This window comes from Acipenser ruthenus, chromosome 12 (genome assembly GCF_902713425.1).
Source record: "Acipenser ruthenus chromosome 12, fAciRut3.2 maternal haplotype, whole genome shotgun sequence".
NCBI lineage: Eukaryota > Metazoa > Chordata > Actinopteri > Acipenseriformes > Acipenseridae > Acipenser > Acipenser ruthenus.
The window spans coordinates 24,606,588-24,628,888 of NC_081200.1; positions in this window are offsets into that span (position 1 = coordinate 24,606,588).

The window sequence follows — 22,301 nt, forward strand, 5'->3', positions numbered from 1 at the left end:
AGGAGCCATTTTTTTGCTCAGGTAAATAATAGGGTGTTCTACCCCGTCAACTTGTTGGGACAGGACCGCCCCCAGACCAATGTGGGAGGCATCAGTCTGCAGGACGAACTCTTTGCTGAAATCTGGTGAAATTAGAGCGGGAGCTTGACAGAGTTGCTTCTTAATCATATCAAATGCCTCCTGACACTGCCCTGTCCATTTAACTAATTTTGGAGCAGCCTTTTGGGTGAGTTCGACTAGGGGGTTGACTATGGTGGCATACTCTGGGATAAAATGGCGATAATAGCTGGCTAACCCCAATAGTGATCTCACCTGTGACTTGGTTCTCGGGATTGCCGTCTCCACCAGCGCCTGGACTTTGGAGGCGATCGGCTTTACCTGACCATTACCCATAATGTAGCCAAGATATTGGGTCTCTTGTTTGCCAAATGCACACTTGCCCAGTTTGGCTGTTAGCCCCGCCTCTCTCAGAGACTGAAGGACAGCTAAAAGTCTAACAATATGCTCTTCCCAGGTGGAGCTAAAAATCACCACATCATCAATGTACGCGGCTGCGTACTGATGTTGGGGAGCTAAGACCTGGTCCATCAGTCTCTGAAAAGTGGCTGGAGCTCCATGCAACCCGAAGGGCATGGTCCGGAAATGGAACAAGCCATCTGGGGTAGAGAAAGCAGTTTTCTCTCTTGAGCTCTGAGTGAGTGGAATCTGCCAGTATCCCTTCGTCAGATCCAAGGTTGAAATTAACTGAGCCTTACCCAGTCGGTCGAGGAGAACATTCACCCGGGGCATTGGATATGCTTCGAACTTGGAGATGGCATTAACCTTTCGAAAGTCCACACAGAACCGAGTGGAGCTGTCCTTCTTTCCCACCATCACAATCGGACTGCACCACTCACTGCGGGAAGGTTCAATGACTCCAAGCTTGAGCATATCCTCCATCTCCTTGTGGACAGGACCCCTGCGACTCTCCAGGATCCGATACGGGCTCTCTCGGACCTTGACACCTGGTGGAGTAATAATAGCATGAGAAATAACATTAGTTCTGCCGGGCAAGTCAGAAAAAACATCACTAAACCTTTCCACCACCTGGTGGAGCTCACGTTTCTGATCCGGAAGTAACTGTTCCCCCATCGGAATATGAGTTGTAGCTGGTGGATCGACAGTGGGACCAAAATCCTCTTCTACACTGCCACCTGCTACAAATAGGGCCTCCCTTTCATTCCAGGGTTTTGGCAAATTAATGTGATAAATTTCAGTTTTGTTCCGGCGATCGGGTTGTCTAATTTCATAATTCATTACCAATTCCACGTATCACCTCATATGGCCCCTGCCACTTAGCATACAACTTAGATTCCAAAGTGGGAAGTAGCAACAGTACTTTATCACTTGGCCGAAAGGTCACAATTCTTGCTTGTTTGTTGTACTGCTGCTCTTGGCGATGCTGAGCTAGTTTTAAGTTCTCTTGTGCCAAACGACCAACCAATTCCAGGTGGTCTCTTAACATGATTACATACTTGACTATGTTTTTGGAGGTTTTTGTTTGCTCCTCCCAGCCTTCTTTTACAACATCAAAAATGCCCCGTGGTTGCCTCCCATACAGGAGCTCAAAGGGAGAAAACCCGGTTGAGCTCTGAGGCACCTCTCTCACTGCAAACATTAGGTAGGGGAGGAGTTTAGCCCAATGTTTCTGTTCTTGGTTAACAAACCGCTTCAGCATCTGTTTTAAAGTCTGATTAAAACGTTCCACCAAACAGTCTGTCTGTGGATGATAAACAGAGGTTTGAATGGACTTAATTTGCAATAATTTATATAATTCTTTCAAAAATTGTGACATGAAGTTCGTTCCATGATCAGTGAGGATTTCTTTTGGAATCCCTACTCTTGCTATAATCTGTACTAACTCTCGAGCAACTACTGCGGCACTAGTGGATCTCAATGGTACTGCCTCTGGATATCTGTTCGCGTAGTCCACCACTACCAAAATGTGCGTATATCCAGAGTCAATGGACCCACTTTGTCCATAGCAATTCATTCAAAGGGAACTGAGATCAGGGGCAGTGGGATCAGCGGGGCCGGGCGAATTCGCCCCAGTGCTACTTGCTGGCATTCCGGACACTCTGCTACATATTGCGCCACATCACCTTTGTGAATGGTTCGATTGCTATCAGTTCAGTCACTTTTTCAGCGCTATTGGTGCCGGGGCAGAGCCACCGGGTCACATGGTTGCGCCACCACGCGAGGTCGCAATCCTGGGGGTCGCTGGTATTTCCGGAACCGACGGCGGTGCGTTTCTTCAGTGATATCAAGTCACTGGAGAATGGTCTGCCTCACCCGATCATAATTCTGGGCGTCTTCATCGGTCAGGGAGATTTAAAGCATCGATCCTTTCTCTTGTAAGCATAACATCCACACATTACAATCCACCGCTTGTTTATGTACTTCATTGAGTACCGTTAAATGTTCACAATGGTGAACTGCAGAAATCTGCAATGTCATAATTAGCTTCCAGCATAACAGTATGTTAGCAAGCATTCATAGTCAACTGAAAAATTGGAAAGAAGAATGGATAATCACAGTGCAAACATGAAAATCGTATTTCCTAAATTAAAAAAAAAAAAAAAGATTATTAGTTTCCCCAGTGTTGAAGGCACAAACACAAACACGATTAAATTTTAATCCAGACAGAAACACAAATGTGACCCGTGTATGCTGAGCTATATATTCCATGTCTCCCTATTCAGTGCAATGGAACGGTTGCAAGTCACTCTGCCTAGCAACAGTAACGTCAGACTGTTATCTTTGGGGTTCAATTACTGTAAAACTAGGACCCCCCAAAATATATTACTACCCTGTTGCACATCTACACCCTTGGGACTATGTGTATGCCGAGCATAGTTTCTTAACCTGCTATAGTTTTTAAGATACAGGTGTATAAAAAATCATTTCTAAAAAAAAAAGAAAAAAAAAGAAAAAGAAAACCAGCTTTTTATGTGTGAGAAATTATGGCTAATTAAACTATCACACGAACACATATGTTAATATGTTCCCAATAAAGGTGTCAGAAACATTCAACGTGATATGCTGTCCCAGAGATGTGCCAGATCAAAATATTTTGAAGGCTACCAGAAAGTTGTTTATAAGTTAGAATTTTTTTTTTTTTTTCTAAAACCATTCAAGAATGTATACATGTCTCAGGCAATCTCAGAAGTGTGTGAAGTTATAACCATGACTAGTGTTACCTTCACAACACCTCTGTCTTTACTACAGGCCAAGCACATCGTCCCTTTGAGCCCTCGGTCCACAGATGTGGAATTTCAAATTATATTTTGGAAATAATACGTATATTTACCTAACTTAAAAAAAGTTTTAAAAAATAAATAAAAAAGGGACTGTAGGGGATTCCATACAAATATGTATCCTGGCATACAAATAAATAAATAACATGTATTTAATTCAAGCTGTTCTAATGCATACCAAATATATATATATATTTTTGTTATGACTGTATGCCAGATACTGAATAAATATTGTAATTTAAATGTGTAATATTTGTAAAGTTTGTTTGTTTTAGGTGAAGGCCCCCTTAAGGGAGCAAGGTAGGCCACATTTGTAACATTTTTATATCCCCTTTGGCCAATGTATTAATAAGCTGAGAAGTTGCCCTACCAACAAATATATGCATTATAGGAGAACTAACATAGTTATACCCAGTGTTTCCTTTGTAACTAGGCTCTGCTATTTGATTATTTCATATCTGTATCACAATGTAACATACCAATACACACTGGTTATCCATTGCAGAACTATGGTACCAAACAGTAACAGGACACCCACTGTGTCATATTTTTCTAAATCTATTGTATTTCCAAGTAATTGCTGGTAATTCTATAGTACAATCTGCTGTTTTTACACTGGTGTTATGATGATATCTGATTATTTGTTAACTTTTTTTAAAATAAAAACTTAGTATGCATCTCCAGAAAGAAAGTTGATGGTAGAGCATTTGTTTGTGTGTGTATGTGCGTGTGTGTGTGTTGGAGAGGAGTGTTAGAATATCTGTCAGAGGAGCAATATGGCATTTGACAGGTACCCCACTGTGAGACAATATAACCAAGAGCTCTGGTAACAGCTTGCTCAGGTAATAAATATAAAAATATACCTTGTTGGGATAGAGTCTAGGGACATCTTGCACACAAGGTGAGAGTGAAAACTGCCACTGTGGGGCATGACTTGTAATTCCCACCTCTCTTTCACATCAGTTAATCAAACACTGTATAAAGCAACCTCCTTGGGTGAGACTCCAGCTGTTTCTTGTGTTGCTTCAAAGAGAAATTACATGTAATTAATTTATTTTTGGATTTATTTCCATAGACTTCATTTGCAAAGAGCGCTGCATTTCGACATTCACTATTTCATCATTTATATTTTACTAAATCAAACTTCAGTTAAAGTGCCTGCATTAATGTATTTTACAGGTTTTGTCCACAAAAATAAAGACATGAAAATGATCAGCTATTCTCAAAAGCTATTTATTCCAAATCAAATCCAAATCATCATTTTTTCTGATAGGATTAAAATTCTAAAACAAATAAAAAAACAACAAAATACTGTAAAACCTCCTAAATTAAATGTCTAAATTGTTTGCATCTGATTTGGTATCTTTATTGGGTGCTTTCTTAGCTATGTAATGATAATTTGGCATACATGGTATATATGTAGCATAGAAAATATAACTCGTGGTGTAAGCCACACATTCAAGAAGTCACTGATTCGATGTGACACAGTCTGAAAAGGTTGCCCTTGTGGACTGTTTGTCCAATTCCAACAAGACCTTTGGGGTACAAATCAGTCTGTTCAGAATGATGCATAACTTTTGCTCCCCAATTTCAACAGCCTTGAACAAAGGAATGCTTTTCAATTAAGCACCTTCTATCAGCTCTCTGTCAAGTCTTGTGCATTGTGACTGTTAAGGGCTACTCAACAAATCAAATAAAACCCATCCATTTCCTCCTTATCTGGCCTTGTTCGATTCTCCCCAGAGCTGATATGACTTTTCAGTATCCATTTTTGCTCACTCGTATCGCTTCCCACACAATGTGAGGAGGGCTTAACTGACTTGAAACAGGAGGCTGCAACTTTTATATATTACAAAATACATATCAGGAAACCATCTGCAAGCTAATCAGCCATGGGAGGGACAGCTTGTTTCTTGAGCTACATGTTTCTACTTTGTGTCATATTTACAACAGTATTTAGTAATGGTCTTGGAGAGATGAATGCTCAAAATCTGGTTTGGACTTCCCCATGCAGTATATAGTGCACTGTACGATGAAAAAAATGCATTCTACAGGACCCTGGGGTATGAAGAGGATATAACCAGCAGTAGAAATACACTGAACCCATATTTAATTCAAGTGTTGTGGTTAATGGTGTTGGCCCCTAGGTATGAAAATCAATGTACTCTCCTTTAAGCTTAAGTACTGTTTTCACGGCTTTGAAGGTCTCCTATTATTATTATTATTATTATTATTATTATTATTATTATTATTATTATTATTATTATTATTTATTTCTTAGCAGACACCCTTATCCAGGGCGACTTACAATTGTTACAAGATATCACATTATTTTTACATACAATTACATTATTTTTTACACATTATTTTTACATACAATTACCCATTATACAGCTGGGTTTTTACTGGAGCAATCTAGGTAAAGTACCTTGCTGAAGAGTACAGCAGCAGTATCCCCCACCTGGGATTGAACCCGCAACCCTCTAGTCAAGAGTCCAGAGCCCTAACCACTACTCCACACTGGTGCTCCTAAAGGATGCAGACAAATGAGAAGCCCTACCCACCATGTTATCCTGCACCTGATTGAACCCCTATGTTTTCTTTATCAGACAGAGTCAGTTTCCCTTTGTAGTTAAACGTCAGTGCCCTCTCAACTACATTACAACGCCATTTTCCAGTAGGATTATGGGAAGAAGAAGAAAACAGCACTTATTCATCACAGCATGCCAGGATTGTACATACCATATTCCTTCAAATTTAAGACGCACTTTTTGAACCATTTTCTGCTTCTCTAAAATAGCCTGCGTCTTAAATTCGAGTACAGTATAGTGATGCATGTATTAAAATCGCCAACAAAAGACGTGACTACCTGAGGACACAAACAGCAACATGACTGACTGCCGAGAAAAAACGAATAAAGATGTCACTGCTCGAATACACAAGCATCAACATTATTATTATTATTATTATTATTTATTTCTTAGCAGACGCCCTTATCCAGGGCGACTTACAATCATAAGCAAATACATTTCAAGTGTTACAATACAAGTAATTCAATAAGAGCAAGAAATGCAATAACTTTTGTTCAAGCAAAGTACAAGTGTGACAAACCACAATTCAATAATACAGCAGATAATAGTGATAGTTACATCAGGATATGATTAAATAGTGATAGTTACATCAGGATGTGATTAAATACAAAGTACTACAGGTTAAACACTTGGCAGATTACAGTATTCTGAAGTACAGGATTAAATGCAGTAAAATAGGGGGCAGATAAGAGCAAAATAAAGCACATTTACATGAAGGGTGATAGTGTCCCAGGATACAAACAGAGGAGTTCTACAGGTGCTCTTTGAAGAGGTGAGTCTTGACTTACTGCCGAGAAAAGACAAACTAAAACGTTACTGCCAGATCTCGAATCATCCATGACATACAGGCAGCCATTTTCAAAGAAGCGTCATTAGCTTCCTGAGGAATTTAAAAGAGAAGCTTTTACAATTTCAGCGTTTCTAACAAACAGTACCAGCTTGGACAGATCAGAAATGCTGATCAGACCTCCAGAATTTTTTTTCGACATGCCAAGTAATACCATAGTTCACAAATTGGGAGAAAAACAGGCGTGAGTAATGAGAAGCAGCACATAACTGCAAGGCTCTGTGTGATAGCAGACGGCTGCAAACTGCCTCTATTGAGGTTGTATCTTTATAAATGCATATTTATTGAGGGTGGGAAATTTGGTCTGCGTCTTAAATTCGAAAGCATCTTAAATTCGAAGGAATATGGTATGTGTTCACAAACTTGAAACACAAGAAGGATACCAGAAAAAGATGCATAGATAACCAGGGGAGTAGAAAAATTCAGATAAATACAATCTAAATGAGTCTACCCCTTTAACAACAGCTTGAATAGGAGAATATTTCACTATGCACTAACTACACATTATTGATATGGAACCATAATACAGTATACAGGTATATATATATATATATATATATATATATATATATATATATATATATATATATATATATATATATATATATATACAGACGTGCTCAAATTTGTTGGTACCCTTACAGCTCATTGAAATAATGCTTCATTCCTCCTGAAAAGTGATGTAATTAAAAGCTATTTTATCATGTATACTTGCATGCCTTTGGTATGTCATAGAATAAAGCAAAGAAGCTGTGAAAAGAGATAAATTATTGCTTATTCTACAAAGATATTCTAAAATGGCCTGGATACATTTGTTGGTACCCCTTAGAAAAGATAATAAATAATTGGATTATAGTGATATTTCAAACTAATTAGTTTCTTTAATTAGTATCACACATGTCTCCAATCTTGTAATCAGTCATTCAGCCTATTTAAATGGAGAAAAGTAGTCACTGTGCTGTTTGGTATCATTGTGTGCACCACACTGAACATGGACCAGAGAAAGCAAAGGAGAGAGTTGTCTGAGGAGATCAAAAAGAAAATAATAGACAAGCATGGTAAAGGTAAAGGCTACAAGACCATCTCCAAGCAGCTTGATGTTCCTGTGACAACAGTTGCAAATATTATTAAGAAGTTTAAGGTCCATGGAACTGTAGCCAACCTCCCTGGGCGCGGCCGCAAGAGGAAAATCGACCCCAGATTGAACAGAAGGATAGTGCGAATGGTAGAAAAAGAACCAAGGATAACTGCCAAAGAGATACAAGCTGAACTCCAAGGTGAAGGTACGTCAGTTTCTGATCGCACCATCTGTCGCTTTTTGAGCGAAAGTGGGCTCCATGGAAGAAGACCCAGGAGGACTCCACTTTTGAAAGAAAAACATAAAAAAGCCAGACTGGAATTTGCTAAAATGCATATTGACAAGCCACAATCCTTCTGGGAGAATGTTCTTTGGACAGATGAGTCAAAACTGGAGCTTATTGGCAAGTCACATCAGCTCTATGTTCACAGACGAAAAAATGAAGCTTTCAAAGAAAAGAACACCATACCTACAGTGAAACATGGAGGAGGCTCGGTTATGTTTTGGGGCTGCTTTGCTGCACCTGGCACAGGGTGCCTTGAATCTGTGCAGGGCACAATAAAATCTATCAAGACATTCTGGAGCGAAACATACTGCCCAGTGTCAGAAAGCTCTGTTTCAGTCGCAGGTCATGGGTCCTCCAACATGACCCAAAACACACAGCTAAAAGCACCCAAGAATTGATAAGAACAAAACATTGGACTATTCTGAAGTGGCCTTCTATGAGTCCTGATCTGAATCCTATCGAACATCTATGGAAAGAGCTGAAACTTGCAGTCTGGAGAAGGCACCCATCAAACCTGAGACAGCTGGAGCAGTTTGCTCAGGAAGAGTGGGCCAAACTACCTGTTAACAGGTGCAGAAGTCTCACTGAGAGCTACAGAAAACGTTTGATTGCAGTGATTGCCTCTAAAGGTTGTGCAACAAAATATTAGGTTAGCGGTCCCATCATTTTTGTCCATGCCATTTTCATTTGTTTTATTATTTACAATATTATGTTGAATAAAAAATCAAAAGCAAAGTCTGATTTCTATTAAATATGGAATAAACAATGGTGGATGCCAATTACTTTTGTCAGTTCCAAGTTATTTCAGAGAAAATTATGCATTCTTCGTTTTTTGTGGAGGGGTACCAACAAATTTGAGCACGTCTGTATATATATATATATATATATATATATATATATATATATATATAAACCTTTATAAAGTAGTTGCCTTTTAGAGTGCTTTGACAGTTGGAAAAGCATTAGCACTATCTCTTTGGAAAAAAAAACATGGCACTTAAAACTGTCAGAATTAATGAACACTTAGTTGAGTGCTGTACAAGAAAGCTTGAACTGTGCTCTGTTAAATGGTAATTGAATCTCATCTGCCTTTTCAGCTAATCAAGCTCTGACTATGTATATGTTACATTTCGCGCCTGCTTGGGAAATTGATTTTGGTTTCACAGAATTATATGAAACTTGTGGAGAACTTCTTCGCAAATCAATTAGTGGAGTGTTATTTTACCTGCTTTAGTGCTCATATTGTTGCATTTCATTTTATCAGGAATGTTTTTTCTTTTTGAACATTACATCCTGCACTCTTTATTTTAAATTGCCTAACACTGCTTTTTTTTCAACCTTGATTAAAAACATATTGCCTTTTATCACTAACCAGAATTCTATCAGTGTTTTCTAACATCACATTTATATCATTCCACATTATTCTAGTATTATTTTTTATATATTATATGCAGATTAATAGATACTTTCGAGCAACCTGTCCACCACCAGCTGGCATCCTTCCTTACTGAGCACTCTCTTCTTGACCCTCTTTAATCTGGGTTCCGTCCCACACTCCAGGGAAACCACTCTCCTCTGTAACTGACTCTCTCCTCACTGTATGGTGTGCCTCACTCTCCTCCGTTCTAATTCTCTTTGATCTCTCCTTTGCATTTGACTGTTGATCATGCTATTCTCCTCTCGTCTCTCTCTGACCTGAGGATCTCAGGCACTGCTCTTGCCTGGTTTTCCTCCTTATTCTTTAACCATTCATTCCAGGTGTCCTAGTGTGTCTCTCTCTCTCTTCTCCTCGTCCCCCTCTATACAGGTATATCTCAAGGATCTGCCCTGGGACCCCTCCTCTACTCACTCTGTACACTAGCTCGCTAGGCACTCTCATCTCCTCTTTTGGCTTCTCCTACCACCTTTATGCTGATGATGCCCAGATCTTCATTTTCTTTCCCTCCTTTGACTCCCATATATCCTCCCGCATCTCTGAACACCTCTCGGCTATCTCTAAATCTGACCTTTGCTGCTTCCTCTCCCTCCTTTGACCTCTATATCTCAGTAACCCTTGACTCTGTCACTCTTTCTCCATTCCCTTTCTGCTAAAAGCATAGTTGTTATTCTTGACCCCTCCCTCCCCTTCTCTCAACACATCTCTTCCCTGACACACATTTAGCGCTTCTTTATTAGCAACATCTACTGAATCCATCCTTTTCTCACTACCTTTTTCATCCAACTCCTGGTTCAAGCTCTTGTACCCTCCAGATTGGACTACTGTAACTCTCTCCTTGCTGGTCTCCCTACACTGCTGTTACAGATTCTGTGCCCTGTCTGTGGTTAAAAGCTATATAACCATGAATGCAGATGAGCCTGGCTCTTTTACATACTAGTTAATATGCTTGCTTGTGGTGTGTGTGGTTGCTGATTCGTGCCCAGCCTCTGCTTTGTTTCACTGGTGCTGTGATTTGGATCTCATAGATTGGCTGCAGCCAATCGCCGAGGTTAAAGAGGGGAAGAGTATAATGCTGAGTGTGTAATACATTGCTAGTATGGATTCTGTCCCCTATCTGTGAGATGAGATGAGATTATAAACACTATAAATATATTTTGTGGCTAACCGGGGTGAGCTTGCCACTTGCAGGGACATTTTATTTACTGTCTTCTGGTGTAAAACACTGGACCACAGATATTTTGCAAAACAGGACAGTGCCTGTATATTTATTTTCACAAAACAAAAGCCTAACTCCACCCAGGAGTACTAACTAAACTTTTACAAGTTTTTAACTCATCAAACCGTAAGGCTAAGCCATTTACTGGTAACCACAATACATATGCTATATCAAGTATTACCATACCTTTTCGTAAGGTCTGCACACAGACCTTAACCTTAACACAGACCTCCCTACCCCGAGGCAGACCTGCTATTGTATACATCTGCTTAATCCCAGACAGGTGTCTCTCATTAAAATTAGAGACAGGTGTAATTTATCCTGGCTCACTCCTGTGGCATTCTGGGGGGTGTTTTCCTGAACCTCAAAAGGGCTTTTGTCTGAAGCATCCTAAAATAAATAATTATTTTAATAATTTAACCTTTTTGTGTATATATAAACCCCAAGCCATGCCTTTTTTGTCTGCATGCTCTACCATCTCCTCTCTGCCACCTCTTCCCCTCTGTTGAACAACAAGATCAAACCATACCGCCAAAAAACCACTCTCTCCAGACACTGCCCCACCTAGTGAACTGTCTGTAAGTATAACAACAACAAAAATATATTTGAATAAAAAAAAAAAAATCTTATTGCTTTAGAAGATGAGAACGAACACAGGAATTAATGCTAATAAGGACATACACTGAGTGTACAAAACATTAGGAACACCTGCTCTTTCCATGAAATAGACTGACGAGGTGAATCCAGGTGAAAGCTATGATCCCTTATTGATGTAACCTGTTAAATCCACTTCAATCAGTGTAGATGAAGGGGAGACAGGTTAAAGAAGGATTTTTAAGCCTTGACACAATTGAGACATGGATTGTGTACTGTATGTGTGCCATTCAGAGGGAAAATGGGCAAGACAAAAGATTTAAGTGCCTTTGAACGGGTTTGAGTGTGTCAAGAACTGCAACGCTGCTGGGTTTTTCACGCTCAAGTTTCCCATGTGTATCAAGGATGGTCCACCACCCAAAGGACATCCAGCCAACGGCAGGCCAGTGGTCGAAAACAGCTCATTGATGAAAGAGGCCAAAGGAGGCTGACACGAATTGTGCAGGGCAACAGACAGGCTACAGTTAGTCAACTGACAGTCCAGTACAACATTGGTGCCGAAAGACCCATAAAAGAATGCACAACTTATCGTACCTTCACACGAATGGTGTATGCCAGCCGACGACCTAACAGAGTTCCACTTCTTTCAGCAAAACACAAGAAACTGTGGTTGCAGTGGGCTAAGGAACAAAAACACTGGACACTGGAGGATTGGAAAAACATTGGCTGGTCTGATGAATCCCGGTTCCTGCTGTTTCACGCTGATGGGAGGACTAGGGTATGGAGAAAACCACATGAGTACATGCATCCATCATGCCGCGTGTCAACATTGCAGATGCCACAGGATATCTGAACATCATTGCCAATCAGTTGTATCCCTTCATGGCAGCAGTGTATCCATTTGCTAATGGATTTTTTCAGCAGGATAATGCCCCATGCTAGAAGGCTAGGATTGTCCACGAATGGTTCCACAAACATGACAGTGAATTCAGCTTTCTGCAGTGGCCTGCCCAGTCACCAGATCTCAATCCAATTGAGCATCTGTGGGATGAGATGGAACGAGCTATTTGGAGTAGAGATCCACTACCAGCCAACTTGACACAACTGTGGGAAGCATTGGAGTCAACATGGGCCAGCATCCCTGTGGAACGCTTTCAACACCTTGTAGAGTCCATGCCCTGACGAATTGAGGTTGTTCTGAGGGTAAAAGGGGGTGCAACTCAATATTAGGAAGGTTTTTCCTAATGTTTTGTACAGTTAGTGTATAAAGATGGGGATGCAGGAATCTGAAGATATAATACTTTTTAAATAATATTTGATAGTGTTTTGAAAAAGAGATCTTTGAATAACAGGAAAGTCACCAGAAAGATACCAATATAAAATACATTTGAACACTGCTTAGTTATCAATAAAAGAATAATATGCAGTGCATGTTACACAGACGATTGAAAGTAGCTCTTTGGGCAACAGCTTTGTGGTTCGGATAATAAGACATTTTGAGAATTAATATCTTTGGGTGGCCATGGCTTTCTCTGTTCTAGCTTCCAATTTTAGAACTGCCTGCCAGCACCTCAACGACCTGCTGACAGAGTGGTATTGAAATGAAAATAACATTGCGATAATAATGTTTAAATCATTTCAAGGTCAATCGTCCTTTTCAGGGGAATATAGTCCTGTATTTTAAGCATCAACAAACAAGAACATAAGAAAGTTTACAAACGAAAGGCGGCCGTTCAGCCCATCTTGCTCATTTGGTTGTTAGTAGTAAATATTGAGAAGAACAGTAGTTCCTCGCGCCAAGTTATCAGCGAGATATATTGTGAGAAGTGTTGAATTTAAATCAAGGGAAGTAATGTTAAAACTTTACAATGCATTGTTAAGACGTCACCTAGAATATTGTGTTCAGTTCTGGTAACCTCGTTACAAAAAGTATATTGCTGCTCTAGAAAGAGTGCAAAGAAGAGCAACCAGAATTATCCCGGGTTTAAAAGGCATGTCATATGCAGACAGGCTAAAAGAATTGAATCTATTCAGTCTTGAACAAAGAAGACTACGCGGTGATCTGATTCAAGCATTCAAAATCTTAAAAGGTATAGACAATGTCGACCCAGGGGACTTTTTTGACCTGAAAACAAGGACTAGGGGTCACAAATGGAGATTAGATAAAGGGGCATTCAGAACAGAAAATAGGACGCACTTTTTTACACAGAGAATTGTGAGGTTATGGAACCAACTCCCCAGTAATGTTGTTGAAGCCGACAACCTGGGATCCTTCAAGAAGCTGCTTGATGAGATTCTGGGATCAATAATCTACTAACAATCAAATGAGCAAGATGGGCTGAATGGCCTCCTTTCTTATGTTCTTATGAGAATAGTTTTCAGGGAATAGTGTTTTCAGGGTATTGGCACAGCAAAAGTTAATCAGCCAAAAGCACAATTTCACTTTAAAAAAGTCAATACCTGTCATACAGTAAGAGAAATAAATCATCAAAGTAAGGTAAAAATGTCCTTCTCCTTTTTCTTCTTCTCCCAATGTTTTTTTGAAGATTCTTGCAGACCCCAGGCACTTTATCCATGCAAATGTATATTACATTTATTTTAAACGATTTATTGATATTTTAAAATTACTAGTCGCACGCAAAAAAATAAAATAAAATAAAAACAACTTTTTTGAAGACCACGTGGAGTTTTATCCACGCATATGTTTATTACAGGACATCTGAGTTTAATGACAACTTGTTTTGTCAACATTGAAATATGCTAGGGAATGCACTTATTGTGCATTTATATAATTTATTTTTGTTTTAAATGGTACATTTGCCTGCAAGAAAATATTTTTTTTTTTATATAATATAAATATAAAAAAAAGGTCTAGCATGCGTGGGATTTGAAACTGTAACCTTCAGCTTGCAAGAGTGTTGTGTTATACTGAAATCAGTGCTATTGTAATTGTGGTCCCCATTGGCACATGGAAGTACGGTTCCTTTCGATACTGGTTGATGAGAGTAACGGTATTTGTGGTCCCCACTGGACAAAAAGGAATGTTAATTTCCATATATATTTCCATATATTTGGTAAAAGTAAAACATAAATAAATAAATACATTAATGAATATTGAAATAAATGAATACATAAATCAATACATAGACATTTATTTATTTCTTCTATCTTGATATTTATTTATTTTTCACTATCAGATATAAACACTGCCATTTAATACTGTATGAAACAAAAATAAATACTCAACAGTTCTTGTTCAATTATACATTAGTGAAGATTTTTGTACATAAAGGGTGTCATGCTTTCATATATTTTTACTTTCAAATTAAAAAATATATTGTCTCTTCTGTCCTTTTATGTTACATGCATTGTAAGGGGAACGGGTCACGCCATTACTTAGCATGGGAAGGGGGAGTGAGTGAATGAGTGGGAGAATGTGCGTTGCTGTTTTCAGGGGATTGCAGAGCATATATGTGACTGGTTGATGAGCCGGACAGCGGCGGGAAATTACAGTAGGTTATATAAGGGGGTGCATGAGCCTGGGGACTGGAGTCAGTCCAGCGCTGAACTTGAATGAGAAACTGTGGGTACGACTGAGCGAGCGTGTGAGCTGTGACCAGAGAGAATATGCAGTGAAAGTGCCAAGACTAAAACGTAGGGTTATTATTTTGGTGCTGTGAATTCCGGCCCCTGACAAGAATTCTCTGTAGTTTCAAATAAAACAAACATTTTGAGAATTCAACACCGTCTCCCTGAGTACTACTTCCTAAACATGAAAACTTTACAATATACTAAATATACTAAATGAACGGATCAAGCTTATTATGATAGTTTGCAAAATCAGACGAAAGCTTTCAATACAATCGGGATAATACATAATCATTATTTACAAAATCTTGTTTGTCTCGGTACTTGTTAAAAACTGTAACTTTACTGCTATACTACTTGCAAATGTTGTGAAATGGAAGGACAAACTTTCTGGTGTAAAAGCTAGGGCATATATATATATACAGTGCCATGAAAAAGTATTTGCCCCCTGTCTGATTTTCTGCATTTTTGCATATTTTTGACACCTAATATTAGATAAAAGGGACCCTGAGTGAACAAATAGCACAAAAATTTGATACATATTTCATTTATTTATTAAAGAAAGTTGCAACACCCAATGCCCCCATGTGAAAAAGTAATCACCCCCTTAGACTCAATAACTGGTTACGCCACCTTTAGCAGCAATAACTGCAACCAAACGCTTCCTGTAGTTATTGATTAGTCTCTCACAGCGCCGTGGAGGAATTTTGGCCCACTCCTCCATGCAGAACTGCTTCAACTCAGTGACATTTGTGGGTTTTCGAGCATGAACTGCTCGTTTCAGGTCGTGCCACAACATCTCAATGGGCTTTAGGTCTGGACTGACTAGGCCAATCCAAAACTTTAAATTTCTTGTTCTTCAACCATTCTGATGTAGACTTGCTTGTGTGTTTCGGATTATTGTCTTGCTGCATGACCCAGCTGCGCTTCAGCTTCAGCTCACGGACGGATGGCCTGACATTCTCCTGTAGAATTCTCTGATACAGAGCAGAATTCATGGTTCCTTCAATGATGGCAAGGCATCCAGGTCCTGATGCAGCAAAGCATCCCCAAACCATGACACTACCACCACCATGCTTGACCGTTGGTATGAGTTTCTTACTGTGGAATGCAGTGTTTGGTTTTCAACAGACATAACGGGCCCCATGTCAGCCAAAAACTCCACTTTTGACTCATCTGTCCATAGAACACTGTTCCAGAACACTTGAGGATCATCCAAGTGCTTTTTGGCGAACTTCATGTTCTTCTTAGTGAGCAATGGTTTCCGCCTTGCTACTCTGCCATGAATCCCATTTTTGCCCAGTGTCTTTCTGATGGTGGAGTCATGAACACTGACCTTAGCCGAGGCGAGAGAGGCCTGCAGATCCCTGGATGTTGTTCTACGGTTCTTTGTGACTTTCTGGACGATTTTACGCCTTGCTCTTGGAGAGATCTTGGCAGGGCGGCCACTCCTCGGAAGATTCACTACTGTCCCAAACTTTCTCCATTTGGACAATATGGCTCTGACTGTGGTTCGGTGGAGCCCCAGAGCCTTAGAAATGGCTTTGTAACCTTTTCCAGACTGATAGGCATTAACAACTTCTTTTCCGGAGGTCTTCAGGAATTTATTTTGTTCATGGTATGATGTGCCTCTAGAACCTGTGTGCTGACAACTTCACTCTGATGGTAAGGGCCAAAGTTAGTCAGATTTATATTGGGCAGGGCTGGCCCAAATCAGGCCTGATTGTTAACCAAAGTACTCAGACAACTGACCCTAATTATCCCTTTAATTGGGTTGAGTTAACTAGGGGGGGGGGCGATAACTTTTTCACACCTGAAGATTGCATGTTTGATTACCTTGCACACCAAACAAATGAAAGAAGCACCAAACTTTGGTGTCATTTTTTCTCTCAGACTCCCTCTATATACTACTACAACCCACAAAAGAATCTGACCAAATACAATGTGAAAAATGTGCAAAAATGCAGAAAATCAGACAGGGGGCAAATACTTTTTCACGGCACTGTATACTATATATACATACATACATATACATATACATATATATATATATATATATATATATATATATATATATATATATTGTAACCCGGTTGGTATTAGTTACGTAATATGTGTAGGATAGCCAGAAGGTGTAGAACAGGGTGAACAGATGGACGCCACACAGGAAATGCAAAACTACAGTAACTTTTATTGTGCTGCTGCTCTTTCTGTGTTATCCACAACACAACATAGAGTGTCCCTGTAGTCTTGAGGGAGTAAATCATACACGTAATAAAGTTCAGGATTGTCTCAGGTCCGTCGCTCACCGTCCACTTAAACCTCCTGGCGTGGAACTGCAAGGTGAGTAGGTTCAGCTTTCTAGTGGGCACTCCCAACCCTTATAAACCACAGTTACTTTATTCCTGCGTTGCATACATTTCCTCCAGTCCCCTCTAGAGGCAGTGCACAGACAGGCCACCCCTCCTCCAGTGAGTACGTTGGTTCCGCTCTGCTGCTCCTGGGTTGCAGAGGTCCTGTACTGCAGGGTGGACACGACTGCCCCTCCTGGTACTTGGTGGAAGTCCTTTATATGCTGCAGGTCTTAAAGTTAAAAAGTATACCGTCCAGAGACCAATCCTCACAACTAATAAAACAGTACTTCAAATAAAGCACACAGTGTTTTTTCTTCCACTGTACACCGTGTGCGCCAATCTCTGCTCCTCTCAGCCTTTGTTCCCCGTAGCTCAGAGATTTAACAGTCACTGACTTATATGCATTGTAAATCCACTCCGTTGAGTTAAAAGTATTAAACACGCTGTTACTCCACGTCCCACAAGAACAGACGCGCACTTTCTGCGTGCACAAGCAGTGTGGTATTTTTCCAGCAGCGTCCTCAGTGATGTTAGTGCACCGCAGGAAACTTAACAATCAGTCCCACAAAGAACGCCAGTTCCCTGTACCACATTAACACAGGCCGTCTGTCAGCGACTCAATAACAATGCAAAACCTGGGTTTACATACCCTTCCTTTAAGCCTCTGTACTTCGTCCAACTTAAAAGACGTTTCAATTGCTGGTTGTTTTTATAAATCCGAAGTGCCTCTTCAGGTTAATAAAAGAAAGCTTACAGCTTTCCTTCTTCATAAACTGAACTGTGCTTCGTTGTTCAATTTAAATCTTCCACCGTACGCCGTCTCCAACTACTTCAACAATTTTAATATTGTAGACTTTCGCCGTCTCTACAATCAACACGGAACTCTCCACCGTTCCTACGACCCCCCCTCATTAGCTTTGCCAGTCAATTTAAACCTGCGCTAATTACCCAGTATGCATTGACTGGTCACGCTAATGATTATGGGTTCTGTAGTTCACTCTATTCCTTACTTCTCACAACGGGATTTAAAACAACCAGCAACACATTCTTCTTAATACATCTCATTTATACAGCGTTTTCGTTTTGGTACAACCGTTCTTTTTACTTAATTTACTTTATTGTACCCTCTGTATACCTCATTCCTTCTACATATCCTCCCACTCAGCTCTAACCTACCGGTTCGAGCGACCTTACTACCCCAACAATGTATTCTAGAGAGGCCATCAGCATTGGCATTCTGCTTACCACTACGATGTTCAATTGTGAATTTGTAAGGCTGTAAAGCTAGAAACCATCTAGTAACTCTCGCATTCCGTTCTTTATTTTCCTTCATCCATTTCAGCGGCGAGTGATCAGTGACTAAGATGAATTCTCGTCCTAACAAATAGTACTTTAAGGACTCAATTGCCCACTTCACAGCCAAGCACTCCTTTTCCACTACTGCATAACGAGTCTCTCTAGGCAAGAGCTTCCTGCTTAAATACATGACTGGGTGCTCTACACCATTCTTTATCTGCGACAGTACTGCTCCTAGTCCTATTTCAGACGCATCTGTCTGCAAGATAAATTTATTTGCAAAATCAGGTACCGTTAATACTGGTTCACTACACAATATTTTACTGATCTCACGGAACGCTGCCTCCGTCTCCGTGGTCCAGTTAACCTTATTCAAAGCTGACTTTTTAGTTAAATCAGTTAGTGGTGCTGCAATGGTTGAGAATTCAGGTACAAACCTCCTGTAATACCCTGCCAAACCTAAAAATGCCCTCACCTGCTTTTTCGTTTGCGGGGTTGGCCAGCTCTTTATAGCTTCTACCTTACTGACCTGAGGTTTGATAATACCACCACCTACCACATACCCTAAATACTTTGCTTCTTTCAAGCCTACATAACACTTCTCAGGGTTCGCTGTTAAACCTGCGTCCCTTAAGCTACCCAAAACGGCTTCCACCTTTTTTAAATGATCTTCCCACGACTCTGTAAACACGACAATGTCATCAATATACGCAGAGGCATACTCTAAATGAGGTCTTAGAACTTTATCCATTAGGCGTTGGAACGATGCCGGTGCGCCATGCAACCCGAAAGGCATTACCTTATACTGGTACAATCCCCACGGTGTGGAAAAAGCTGTTTTCTCCCGTGCACCCGGTGTTAATGGGATTTGCCAATATCCTTTGGTAAGGTCCAACGTTGTTAAATACCTCGCCTTACCTAGCCTCTCAATAAGCTCATCTACCCTTGGCATGGGGTAGGCATCAAACTTTGATACAGCGTTTAACTGTCGGAAGTCATTACAAAAGCGCCAAGTGCCATTGGGCTTAGCCACCATGACAATTGGGCTACTCCATGGGCTATGCGACTCTTCAACTACGTCTAGGGTTTTCATTAACTCTAGTTCTTTCAGAACATCTGCTTTCTTTGCTTCCGGTATGCGGTATGGTCTGACTCTAACTTTAACACCCGGGGCTGTCACAATGTCATGCTCTATAACACTTGTTCGGCCCGATGTTAAGGAGAACACTTCACTGTGCCGTTGTACCATTCTACGTACTTCTTGTACCTGTTTTTCTGCAAGGTCCGGTCCTACGTTTATTTGACCCTCTTTACCACCTTTCTCCATATTATTTTCTACGGGTGTCTCTGGACTGCGAATTGCCTGTCCAGTTTCAACTGTTAAAGCTTCTCTATCTACCCATGGCTTTAATAAATTAACATGATATAGCTGTTCCTTCTTACGCTTATCATGTTGGCGCACCTTATAATTTACTGGCCCTACTGCCTCGATAATTTCATAAGGTCCCTGCCAATGGGTAAAGAGCTTACTTTCTGGAGTAGGGACTAACACCATCACTCTATCTCCAGGGTTAAACTGACGAACTTTAGCCAGTTTGTTATACTGCACTGCCTGTTTCCTCTGTGCCTGTTTAAGGTGACTAGTGACAATGGGAGTGACCCTATCTATCCGGTCCTGCATTTGGATAATGTGGTCCACTATATTTTTACCTACTTTGTTTTGCTCCTCCCACGTTTCCCTGGCAACGTCTAATATTCCCCGTGGTTGACGCCCATACAACAATTCAAATGGCGAGAAGCCTGTGGAAGATTGGGGTACTTCTCTAACTGCAAACATTAAGTAGGGTAACAGTAAATCCCAGTCTTTCCCATCCTTGGATATCACCTTCCTTAACATTGATTTAAGGGTTTTATTAAAACGTTCTACTAATCCATCCGTTTGTGGATGGTAAACAGATGTTTTAATTGGCTTTATTTGCAGCAATTTACACAAATCTTTCATCAGTTTACTGACGAACGGGGTCCCTTGATCCGTCAGGATCTCTTTGGGGATTCCCACCCTAGAAAATACCTGGATTAACTCTTTGGCAATGGTTTTTGATGCCATGTTCCGTAAAGGAATCGCTTCAGGGTATCTAGTGGCGTAATCTAAAATTACCAGAACATATTCATGTCCCCTAGCTGATTTATTTAGCGGACCTACCAGATCCATAGCTATCCTTTCGAAGGGTACCTCTATAATAGGCATAGGCTGTAGAGGAGCTCTGAAACTAGGTCTGGGGCTAGCTCTTTGACATTCAGGACAGGATTTACAAAACCGTTCTACTTCTTTGTTAATCCCTAGCCAATACAACCTTTGCACTATACGTTGTAATGTTTTCTCACTTCCCAAATGGGCACCAAACAAATGATTGTGTGCTAATTTTAACACCAGTAAACGATATGCCTTGGGTACCAACAGCTGTTCTACTTGATTACCATTAATTACCGTAACCCTATACAACAAGTCATTTTTAATGAGATAATGCTCTTGTGGGTTAACAGTTACATTCTCCACGGGCACATCGTTAATAGAAACCACTTTCTCTCTAATGTTTATTAGCGTGGGATCCTGCGCTTGATCCCGCCCCAAATTCCTGGTTGAAGGAGAAAATGTATCATACCAATTATCTACCCCACCGTCATTTATCTCCACAACCTCTTCACCAGTTTCCTCTAATATGTCATTGGGGGAGCACTGGGTGCTTACACCTTTCCCCGCCCTTTTTCCAACTTCTCCCACCAAGACATTTCTACCTGGTGACACTTTCCATTTTTCTAGGCGTCTTTGTCGACGACTCTTATAAATTTTATGGGGCCGTGGCCCTTCAAACAAGGATGCATTGCTAAATGGAAACAATGTTGCTAGACTCTCATCAGTAGTATTCCCTACTGTATCCTTTAGCTTTGGGCATGCCAATTCCCTCTTTATGGTTACCAGGTCTTTGAATCCTGGATAATCTCTACCAAGGATTACACGATGGGGTAAACTGCGCACCACACCCACTCTCAGAGTGTACACTTGCCCTTGAAATACCACAGTAGCCAGAGTGGTGGGGTAACATTTCACATCCCCATGTATACATGTAATACCTATGGTGAAATCATTGTCCAATTGGTTTGTAGCTATTAAATCTGCTGCTACTAAAGTTAGTGAGCTACCAGTATCAATGAGAGCGTTAACTATGGTTCCATTTATACCTACTTCTGCTACATAGGGAGCTTTGCCTTCCAGCTTCCCTGGTATTACAATGCTACCACAAAAGTGATGCCCCATATTGCACTGCATAGGCTCTTCCATCTGCGGACAGTGCCTAGCAATGTGACCCATTGCATTACATTTATAACATTTGTAAAAAGAGTAATCAATTCCCTCTCGTTTACATGTTATACCACGCCCCGCCCCCTGCATTTGTCCCTTCACGACTGTATGCCGCTCTTCATTACCCCTTGTAGAGGGCTTACCCGTCTTGAAGTAGACGCGCTGCTTCCTTTCCACCGGGTCAGGCGTTGAAGTTTTAGGACTGGGGTACGTAGTTGTGCGCACCAACTCTTCGGCCGCTAGTTGGCGTTCCACCAATGAGATAAACTCATTCAGTGTAGTTGGATCTCCTTGGCCCACCCACTTTCTCATAGGCGATGGAAGGGCTCTGAGATATCGATCCATCACCAGGAGAT